Source organism: Chanos chanos, chromosome 13, assembly GCF_902362185.1.
Source record: "Chanos chanos chromosome 13, fChaCha1.1, whole genome shotgun sequence".
In the NCBI taxonomy this organism is placed as follows: Eukaryota; Metazoa; Chordata; class Actinopteri; order Gonorynchiformes; family Chanidae; genus Chanos; species Chanos chanos.
Genome location: NC_044507.1, coordinates 22594544 through 22604543, shown reverse-complemented (window position 1 = coordinate 22604543; position 10000 = coordinate 22594544). Strand labels below are relative to the sequence as shown.

General features: G+C 48.8%; 15 non-coding genes across 15 annotated transcripts; all 15 read right to left on the bottom strand.

Moving 5' to 3' along the window:
- Positions 1-3: 3 nt before the first annotated feature.
- LOC115827141 (5S ribosomal RNA) lies at positions 4-122 on the bottom strand. Its single transcript, XR_004025883.1, has one exon. It is a non-coding gene; the product is annotated as a 5S ribosomal RNA (ribosomal RNA).
- A 527-nt stretch (positions 123-649) lies between these two features.
- On the bottom strand, positions 650-768 carry LOC115827140 (5S ribosomal RNA). Its single transcript, XR_004025882.1, has one exon. It is a non-coding gene; the product is annotated as a 5S ribosomal RNA (ribosomal RNA).
- A 511-nt stretch (positions 769-1279) lies between these two features.
- Positions 1280-1398, bottom strand: LOC115827139 (5S ribosomal RNA). The gene has a single exon (XR_004025881.1). It is a non-coding gene; the product is annotated as a 5S ribosomal RNA (ribosomal RNA).
- Positions 1399-2060: 662 nt separating this feature from the next.
- Positions 2061-2179, bottom strand: LOC115827137 (5S ribosomal RNA). Its single transcript, XR_004025880.1, has one exon. It is a non-coding gene; the product is annotated as a 5S ribosomal RNA (ribosomal RNA).
- A 520-nt stretch (positions 2180-2699) lies between these two features.
- Positions 2700-2818, bottom strand: LOC115827136 (5S ribosomal RNA). The gene has a single exon (XR_004025879.1). It is a non-coding gene; the product is annotated as a 5S ribosomal RNA (ribosomal RNA).
- A 667-nt stretch (positions 2819-3485) lies between these two features.
- LOC115827135 (5S ribosomal RNA) lies at positions 3486-3604 on the bottom strand. The gene has a single exon (XR_004025878.1). It is a non-coding gene; the product is annotated as a 5S ribosomal RNA (ribosomal RNA).
- A 660-nt stretch (positions 3605-4264) lies between these two features.
- LOC115827134 (5S ribosomal RNA) lies at positions 4265-4383 on the bottom strand. Its single transcript, XR_004025877.1, has one exon. It is a non-coding gene; the product is annotated as a 5S ribosomal RNA (ribosomal RNA).
- Positions 4384-4894: 511 nt separating this feature from the next.
- On the bottom strand, positions 4895-5013 carry LOC115827132 (5S ribosomal RNA). The gene has a single exon (XR_004025875.1). It is a non-coding gene; the product is annotated as a 5S ribosomal RNA (ribosomal RNA).
- A 663-nt stretch (positions 5014-5676) lies between these two features.
- LOC115827131 (5S ribosomal RNA) lies at positions 5677-5795 on the bottom strand. The gene has a single exon (XR_004025873.1). It is a non-coding gene; the product is annotated as a 5S ribosomal RNA (ribosomal RNA).
- Positions 5796-6298: 503 nt separating this feature from the next.
- On the bottom strand, positions 6299-6417 carry LOC115827130 (5S ribosomal RNA). The gene has a single exon (XR_004025872.1). It is a non-coding gene; the product is annotated as a 5S ribosomal RNA (ribosomal RNA).
- Positions 6418-7074: 657 nt separating this feature from the next.
- LOC115827129 (5S ribosomal RNA) lies at positions 7075-7193 on the bottom strand. The gene has a single exon (XR_004025871.1). It is a non-coding gene; the product is annotated as a 5S ribosomal RNA (ribosomal RNA).
- Positions 7194-7705: 512 nt separating this feature from the next.
- LOC115827121 (5S ribosomal RNA) lies at positions 7706-7824 on the bottom strand. Its single transcript, XR_004025864.1, has one exon. It is a non-coding gene; the product is annotated as a 5S ribosomal RNA (ribosomal RNA).
- A 665-nt stretch (positions 7825-8489) lies between these two features.
- On the bottom strand, positions 8490-8608 carry LOC115827113 (5S ribosomal RNA). Its single transcript, XR_004025859.1, has one exon. It is a non-coding gene; the product is annotated as a 5S ribosomal RNA (ribosomal RNA).
- A 502-nt stretch (positions 8609-9110) lies between these two features.
- Positions 9111-9229, bottom strand: LOC115827101 (5S ribosomal RNA). Its single transcript, XR_004025849.1, has one exon. It is a non-coding gene; the product is annotated as a 5S ribosomal RNA (ribosomal RNA).
- A 512-nt stretch (positions 9230-9741) lies between these two features.
- Positions 9742-9860, bottom strand: LOC115827133 (5S ribosomal RNA). Its single transcript, XR_004025876.1, has one exon. It is a non-coding gene; the product is annotated as a 5S ribosomal RNA (ribosomal RNA).
- Between the last annotated feature and the right edge of the window lie 140 nt (positions 9861-10000).

The window sequence follows — 10000 nt, the reverse complement described above, 5'->3', positions numbered from 1 at the left end:
AAAAGCTTACAGCACCTGGTATTCCCAGGCGGTCTCCCATCCAAGTACTAACCAGGCCCGACCCTGCTTAGCTTCCGAGATCGGACGAGATCGGGCGTGCTCAGGGTGGTATGGCCGTAAGCGAATGCAGCTGCGGCACAAGCCCTATTTGAACATGAGCAAAGGGCTCCCGTTTGCCTTACGACTCCTGCCTCGCTTTAACACTCTCGCTAGAACAACAATGCAATTCATCTCTCTCCTTTGCTCTTTCCTCCGCTCTCTCCAAGCAAACGAGCCCACCCAACTCCTCCAAACGGGATCAAACTCATACAACACTTCATATGCCAATAGAAACCAATATGGCATTATGCAATGCAATCAAACAGGTGCTCTTCCAAAACAAGAAAAGACGTTCATGCTACACATATACTTCATTGGAACCACACAGACACACACACACAGAGAGAGAGAGAGAGAGAGAGAGAGAGAGAATGAGTGAGACATACAGACAGAGACAGAGAGGGAGAGAGACACAGAGAGAGACAGACAGACAGACAGAGAGTGAAAAGGACGAAATGAAAATCACCTGGATTGCCAGCGAAGAGCCGAGGAAAGACAAACGAGAGACAGAGAGAAAGAGAGAGAGGTGAGAAAAAAGAAAAAAAAAAAAAGCTTACAGCACCTGGTATTCCCAGGCGGTCTCCCATCCAAGTACTAACCAGGCCCGACCCTGCTTAGCTTCCGAGATCGGACGAGATCGGGCGTGCTCAGGGTGGTATGGCCGTAAGCGAATGCAGCTGCGGCACAAGCCCTATTTGAACATGAGCAAAGGGCTCCCGTTTGCCTTACGACTCCTGCCTCGCTTTAACACTCTCGCTAGAACAACAATGCAATTCATCTCTCTCCTTTGCTCTTTCCTCCGCTCTCTCCAAGCAAACGAGCCCACCCAACTCCTCCAAACGGGATCAAACTCATACAACACTTCATATGCCAATAGAAACCAATATGGCATTATGCAATGCAATCAAACAGGTGCTCTTCCAAAACAAGAAAAGACGTTCACGCTACACATATACTTCATTGGAACCACACAGACACGCACAGAGAGAGAGAGAGAGAGAGAGAATGAGTGAGACATACAGACAGAGACAGAGAGGAGGAGACAGACAGACAGAAGACAGACACAGAGTAAAAGGACGAAATGAAAATCACCTGGACTTGCCAGCGAAGAGCCGAGGAAAGACAGACGAGAGACAGAGAGAAAGAGAGACAGAGAGGTAAGGAAAAAAAAAAAAAAAAAAGCTTACAGCACCTGGTATTCCCAGGCGGTCTCCCATCCAAGTACTAACCAGGCCCGACCCTGCTTAGCTTCCGAGATCGGACGAGATCGGGCGTGCTCAGGGTGGTATGGCCGTAAGCGAATGCAGCTGCGGCACAAGCCCTATTTGAACATGAGCAAAGGGCTCCCGTTTGCCTTACGACTCCTGCCTCGCTTTAAGCACTCTCGCACAGGCACAGACCAGCGCCTAAATACCGGCCACACCGACCCTGACTTCAGACAGCACATTATGACGTCACAGAGCACCTGCAACCTCAAACCACTTCTTCAAACCGCGCCGCCTCACGCACTGCACTACACCCGCTTTCAACAGGCTTCCCTTTTGGGCTTTTCTTTCCTTTTCTGTTTTGACTACTGTCTGGACAAAACAACAATGGAATTCATCTCTCTCCTTTGCTCTTTCCTCCGCTCTCTCCGCGCAAACGAGCCCATCCAACTCTTCCGACGGCGATCAAATCATACGACACTTCATATACCGACGTAAAGCAATATAGCAATATGCAATGCAATCACACAGGTGTTCTTCCAAGCCAAGAAAAAACTTTCATGCTACTGATATACTTCATTGTCCACACACACAGACAGACAGACAGACAGACAGAGAGAGAGAGAGAGAGAGAGAGTTAAAAGGACGAAAAGAAAATCGCCTGGATTGCCAGCGAAGAGCCGAGGAAAGACAGACGAGAGACAGAGAGAAAGAGAGACAGAGAGACAGAGAGGTAAGAAAAAAAAAAAAAAAAAAAGCTTACAGCACCTGGTATTCCCAGGCGGTCTCCCATCCAAGTACTAACCAGGCCCGACCCTGCTTAGCTTCCGAGATCGGACGAGATCGGGCGTGCTCAGGGTGGTATGGCCGTAAGCGAATGCAGCTGCGGCACAAGCCCTATTTGAACATGAGCAAAGGGCTCCAGTTTGCCTTACGACTCCTGCCTCGCTTTAACACTCTCGCTAGAACAACAATGCAATTCATCTCTCTCCTTTGCTCTTTCCTCCGCTCTCTCCAAGCAAACGAGCCCACCCAACTCCTCCAAAAGGGATCAAAATCATACAACACTTCATATGGCAATAGAAACCAATATGGCATTATGCAATGCAATCAAACAGGTGCTCTTCCAAAACAAGAAAAGACGTTCATGCTACACATATACTTCATTGGAACCACACAGACACGCACAGAGAGAGAGAGAGAGAGAGAGAGAGAGAGAGAGAGAGAATGAGTGAGACATACAGACAGAGACAGAGAGGGAGAGAGACAGACAGACAGACACAGAGTAAAAGGACGAAATGAAAATCACCTGGATTGCCAGCGAAGAGCCGAGGAAAGACAGACGAGAGACAGAGAGAAAGAGAGACAGAGAGGTAAGGAAAAAAAAAAAAAAAAAGCTTACAGCACCTGGTATTCCCAGGCGGTCTCCCATCCAAGTACTAACCAGGCCCGACCCTGCTTAGCTTCCGAGATCGGACGAGATCGGGCGTGCTCAGGGTGGTATGGCCGTAAGCGAATGCAGCTGCGGCACAAGCCCTATTTGAACATGAGCAAAGGGCTCCAGTTTGCCTTACGACTCCTGCCTCGCTTTAAGCACTCTCGCACAGGCACAGACCAGCGCCTAAATACCGGCCACACCGACCCTGACTTCAGACAGCACATTATGACGTCACAGAGCACCTGCAACCTCAAACCACTTCTTCAAACCGCGCCGCCTCACGCACTGCACTACACCCGCTTTAAACAGGCTTCCCTTTTGGGCTTTTCTTTCCTTTTCTGTTTTGACTACTGTCTGGACAAAACAACAATGGAATTCATCTCTCTCCTTTGCTCTTTCCTCCGCTCTCTCCGCGCAAACGAGCCCATCCAACTCTTCCGACGGCGATCAAATTCATACGACACTTCATATACCGACGTAAAGCAATATAGCAATATGCAATGCAATCACACAGGTGTTCTTCCAAGCCAAGAAAAAACTTTCATGCTACTGATATACTTCATTGTCCACACACACAGACAGACAGACAGACAGAGAGAGAGAGAGAGAGAGAGAGAGAGAGTTAAAAGGACGAAAAGAAAATCGCCTGGATTGCCAGCGAAGAGCCGAGGAAAGACAGACGAGAGACAGAGAGAAAGAGAGACAGAGAGACAGAGAGGTAAGGAAAAAAAAAAAAAAAAAAAAGCTTACAGCACCTGGTATTCCCAGGCGGTCTCCCATCCAAGTACTAACCAGGCCCGACCCTGCTTAGCTTCCGAGATCGGACGAGATCGGGCGTGCTCAGGGTGGTATGGCCGTAAGCGAATGCAGCTGCGGCACAAGCCCTATTTGAACATGAGCAAAGGGCTCCCGTTTGCCTTACGACTCCTGCCTCGCTTTAAGCACTCTCGCACAGGCACAGACCAGCGCCTAAATACCGGCCACACCGACCCTGACTTCAGACAGCACATTATGACGTCACAGAGCACCTGCAACCTCAAACCACTTCTTCAAACCGCGCCGCCTCACGCACTGCACTACACCCGCTTTAAACAGGCTTCCCTTTTGGGCTTTTCTTTCCTTTTCTGTTTTGACTACTGTCTGGACAAAACAACAATGGAATTCATCTCTCTCCTTTGCTCTTTCCTCCGCTCTCTCCGCGCAAACGAGCCCATCCAACTCCTCCGACGGCGATCAAAATCATACGACACTTCATATACCGACGTAAAGCAATATAGCAATATGCAATGCAATCACACAGGTGTTCTTCCAAGCCAAGAAAAAACTTTCATGCTACTGATATACTTCATTGTCCACACACACAGACAGACAGACAGACAGAGAGAGAGAGAGAGAGAGAGAGAGTTAAAAGGACGAAAAGAAAATCGCCTGGATTGCCAGCGAAGAGCCGAGGAAAGACAGACGAGAGACAGAGAGAAAGAGAGACAGAGAGACAGAGAGGTAAGAAAAAAAAAAAAAAAAAAGCTTACAGCACCTGGTATTCCCAGGCGGTCTCCCATCCAAGTACTAACCAGGCCCGACCCTGCTTAGCTTCCGAGATCGGACGAGATCGGGCGTGCTCAGGGTGGTATGGCCGTAAGCGAATGCAGCTGCGGCACAAGCCCTATTTGAACATGAGCAAAGGGCTCCCGTTTGCCTTACGACTCCTGCCTCGCTTTAACACTCTCGCTAGAACAACAATGCAATTCATCTCTCTCCTTTGCTCTTTCCTCCGCTCTCTCCAAGCAAACGAGCCCACCCAACTCCTCCAAAGGGATCAAAATCATACAACACTTCATATGGCAATACGAAACCAATATGGCATTATGCAATGCAATCAAACAGGTGCTCTTCCAAACAAGAAAAGACGTTCACTGCTACACATATACTTCATTGTAACCACACAGACACGCACAGAGAGAGAGAGAGAGAGAGAGAGAGAGAATGAGTGAGACATACAGACAGAGACAGAGAGGGAGAGAGACAGACAGACAGACACAGAGTAAAAAGGACGAAATGAAAATCACCTGGACTGCCAGCGAAGAGCCGAGGAAAGACAGACGAGAGACAGAGAGAAAGAGAGACAGAGAGGTAAGGAAAAAAAAAAAAAAAAAGCTTACAGCACCTGGTATTCCCAGGCGGTCTCCCATCCAAGTACTAACCAGGCCCGACCCTGCTTAGCTTCCGAGATCGGACGAGATCGGGCGTGCTCAGGGTGGTATGGCCGTAAGCGAATGCAGCTGCGGCACAAGCCCTATTTGAACATGAGCAAAGGGCTCCCGTTTGCCTTACGACTCCTGCCTCGCTTTAAGCACTCTCGCACAGGCACAGACCAGCGCCTAAATACCGGCCACACCGACCCTGACTTCAGACAGCACATTATGACGTCACAGAGCACCTGCAACCTCAAACCACTTCTTCAAACCGCGCCGCCTCACGCACTGCACTACACCCGCTTTCAACAGGCTTCCCTTTTGGGCTTTTCTTTCCTTTTCTGTTTTGACTACTGTCTGGACAAAACAACAATGGAATTCATCTCTCTCCTTTGCTCTTTCCTCCGCTCTCTCCGCGCAAACGAGCCCATCCAACTCCTCCGACGGCGATCAAAATCATACGACACTTCATATACCGACGTAAAGCAATATAGCAATATGCAATGCAATCACACAGGTGTTCTTCCAAGCCAAGAAAAAACTTTCATGCTACTGATATACTTCATTGTCCACACACACAGACAGACAGACAGACAGAGAGAGAGAGAGAGAGAGAGAGAGAGTTAAAAGGACGAAAAGAAAATCGCCTGGATTGCCAGCGAAGAGCCGAGGAAAGACAGACGAGAGACAGAGAGAAAGAGAGACAGAGAGACAGAGAGGTAAGGAAAAAAAAAAAAAAAAAAGCTTACAGCACCTGGTATTCCCAGGCGGTCTCCCATCCAAGTACTAACCAGGCCCGACCCTGCTTAGCTTCCGAGATCGGACGAGATCGGGCGTGCTCAGGGTGGTATGGCCGTAAGCGAATGCAGCTGCGGCACAAGCCCTATTTGAACATGAGCAAAGGGCTCCAGTTTGCCTTACGACTCCTGCCTCGCTTTAAGACTCTCGCTAGAACAACAATGCAATTCATCTCTCTCCTTTGCTCTTTCCTCCGCTCTCTCCAAGCAAACGAGCCCACCCAACTCCTCCAAAGGGATCAAAATCATACAACACTTCATATGGCAATAGAAACCAATATGGCATTATGCAATGCAATCAAACAGGTGCTCTTCCAAAACAAGAAAAGACGTTCACGCTACACATATACTTCATTGGAACCACACAGACACGCACAGAGAGAGAGAGAGAGAGAGAGAATGAGTGAGACATACAGACAGAGACAGAGAGGGAGAGAGACAGACAGACAGACACAGAGTAAAAAGGACGAAATGAAAATCACCTGGACTGCCAGCGAAGAGCCGAGGAAAGACAAACGAGAGACAGAGAGAAAGAGAGACAGAGAGGTAAGGAAAAAAAAAAAAAAAAGCTTACAGCACCTGGTATTCCCAGGCGGTCTCCCATCCAAGTACTAACCAGGCCCGACCCTGCTTAGCTTCCGAGATCGGACGAGATCGGGCGTGCTCAGGGTGGTATGGCCGTAAGCGAATGCAGCTGCGGCACAAGCCCTATTTGAACATGAGCAAAGGGCTCCCGTTTGCCTTACGACTCCTGCCTCGCTTTAACACTCTCGCACAGGCACAGACCAGCGCCTAAATACCGGCCACACCGACCCTGACTTCAGACAGCACATTATGACGTCACAGAGCACCTGCAACCTCAAACCACTTCTTCAAACCGCGCCGCCTCACGCACTGCACTACACCCGCTTTCAACAGGCTTCCCTTTTGGGCTTTTCTTTCCTTTTCTGTTTTGACTACTGTCTGGACAAAACAACAATGGAATTCATCTCTCTCCTTTGCTCTTTCCTCCGCTCTCTCCGCGCAAACGAGCCCATCCAACTCCTCCGACGGCGATCAAAATCATACGACACTTCATATACCGACGTAAAGCAATATAGCAATATGCAATGCAATCACACAGGTGTTCTTCCAAGCCAAGAAAACACTTTCATGCTACTGATATACTTCATTGTCCACACACACAGACAGACAGACAGAGAGAGAGACAGAGAGAGAGAGAGTTAAAAGGACGAAAAGAAAATCGCCTGGATTGCCAGCGAAGAGCCGAGGAAAGACAGACGAGAGACAGAGAGAAAGAGAGACAGAGAGACAGAGAGGTAAGAAAAAAAAAAAAAAAAAAAAGCTTACAGCACCTGGTATTCCCAGGCGGTCTCCCATCCAAGTACTAACCAGGCCCGACCCTGCTTAGCTTCCGAGATCGGACGAGATCGGGCGTGCTCAGGGTGGTATGGCCGTAAGCGAATGCAGCCGCGGCACAAGCCCTATTTGAACATGAGCAAAGGGCTCCCGTTTGCCTTACGACTCCTGCCTCGCTTTAACACTCTCGCTAGAACAACAATGCAATTCATCTCTCTCCTTTGCTCTTTCCTCCGCTCTCTCCAAGCAAACGAGCCCACCCAACTCCTCCAAAGGGATCAAAATCATACAACACTTCATATGGCAATAGAAACCAATATGGCATTATGCAATGCAATCAAACAGGTGCTCTTCCAAAACAAGAAAAGACGTTCATGCTACACATATACTTCATTGGAACCACACAGACACACACACACACACAGAGAGAGAGAGAGAGAGAGAATGAGTGAGACATACAGACAGAGACAGAGAGGGAGAGAGACAGACAGACAGACACAGAGTAAAAAGGACGAAATGAAAATCACCTGGACTGCCAGCGAAGAGCCGAGGAAAGACAGACGAGAGACAGAGAGAAAGAGAGACAGAGAGGTAAGGAAAAAAAAAAAAAAAAAAAGCTTACAGCACCTGGTATTCCCAGGCGGTCTCCCATCCAAGTACTAACCAGGCCCGACCCTGCTTAGCTTCCGAGATCGGACGAGATCGGGCGTGCTCAGGGTGGTATGGCCGTAAGCGAATGCAGCTGCGGCACAAGCCCTATTTGAACATGAGCAAAGGGCTCCCGTTTGCCTTACGACTCCTGCCTCGCTTTAACACTCTCGCACAGGCACAGACCAGCGCCTAAATACCGGCCACACCGACCCTGACTTCAGACAGCACATTATGACGTCACAGAGCACCTGCAACCTCAAACCACTTCTTCAAACCGCGCCGCCTCACGCACTGCACTACACCCGCTTTAAACAGGCTTCCCTTTTGGGCTTTTCTTTCCTTTTCTGTTTTGACTACTGTCTGGACAAAACAACAATGGAATTCATCTCTCTCCTTTGCTCTTTCCTCCGCTCTCTCCGCGCAAACGAGCCCATCCAACTCTTCCGACGGCGATCAAATTCATACGACACTTCATATACCGACGTAAAGCAATATAGCAATATGCAATGCAATCACACAGGTGTTCTTCCAAGCCAAGAAAAAACTTTCATGCTACTGATATACTTCATTGTCCACACACACAGACAGACAGACAGACAGAGAGAGACAGAGAGAGAGAGAGAGAGAGTTAAAAGGACGAAAAGAAAATCGCCTGGATTGCCAGCGAAGAGCCGAGGAAAGACAGACGAGAGACAGAGAGAAAGAGAGACAGAGAGACAGAGAGGTAAGGAAAAAAAAAAAAAAAAAAAGCTTACAGCACCTGGTATTCCCAGGCGGTCTCCCATCCAAGTACTAACCAGGCCCGACCCTGCTTAGCTTCCGAGATCGGACGAGATCGGGCGTGCTCAGGGTGGTATGGCCGTAAGCGAATGCAGCTGCGGCACAAGCCCTATTTGAACATGAGCAAAGGGCTCCCGTTTGCCTTACGACTCCTGCCTCGCTTTAACACTCTCGCTAGAACAACAATGCAATTCATCTCTCTCCTTTGCTCTTTCCTCCGCTCTCTCCAAGCAAACGAGCCCACCCAACTCCTCCAAAAGGGATCAAAATCATACAACACTTCATATGGCAATAGAAACCAATATGGCATTATGCAATGCAATCAAACAGGTGCTCTTCCAAAACAAGAAAAGACGTTCACGCTACACATATACTTCATTGTAACCACACAGACACGCACAGAGAGAGAGAGAGAGAGAGAATGAGTGAGACATACAGACAGAGACAGAGAGGGAGAGAGACAGACAGACAGACACAGAGTAAAAAGGACGAAATGAAAATCACCTGGACTTGCCAGCGAAGAGCCGAGGAAAGACAAACGAGAGACAGAGAGAAAGAGAGACAGAGAGGTAAGGAAAAAAAAAAAAAAAGCTTACAGCACCTGGTATTCCCAGGCGGTCTCCCATCCAAGTACTAACCAGGCCCGACCCTGCTTAGCTTCCGAGATCGGACGAGATCGGGCGTGCTCAGGGTGGTATGGCCGTAAGCGAATGCAGTCGCGGCACTAGCCCTATTTGAACATGAGCAAAGGGCTCCCGTTTGCCTTACGACTCCTGCCTCGCTTTAACACTCTCGCTAGAACAACAATGCAATTCATCTCTCTCCTTTGCTCTTTCCTCCGCTCTCTCCAAGCAAACGAGCCCACCCAACTCCTCCAAAGGGGATCAAAATCATACAACACTTCATATGGCAATAGAAACCAATATGGCATTATGCAATGCAATCAAACAGGTGCTCTTCCAAAACAAGAAAAGACGTTCATGCTACACATATACTTCATTGGAACCACACAGACACGCACAGAGAGAGAGAGAGAGAGAATGAGTGAGACATACAGACAGAGACAGAGAGGGAGAGAGACAGACAGACAGACACAGAGTAAAAAGGACGAAATGAAAATCACCTGGACTGCCAGCGAAGAGCCGAGGAAAGACAAACGAGAGACAGAGAGAAAGAGAGACAGAGAGACAGAGAGGTAAGAAAAAAAGAAAAAAAAAAAAAGCTTACAGCACCTGGTATTCCCAGGCGGTCTCCCATCCAAGTACTAACCAGGCCCGACCCTGCTTAGCTTCCGAGATCGGATGAGATCGGGCGTGCTCAGGGTGGTATGGCCGTAAGCGAATGCAGCTGCGGCACAAGCCCTATTTGAACATGAGCAAAGGGCTCCCGTTTGCCTTACGACTCCTGCCTCGCTTTAACACTCTCGCTAGAACAACAATGCAATTCATCTCTCTCCTTTGCTCTTTCCTCCGCTCTCTC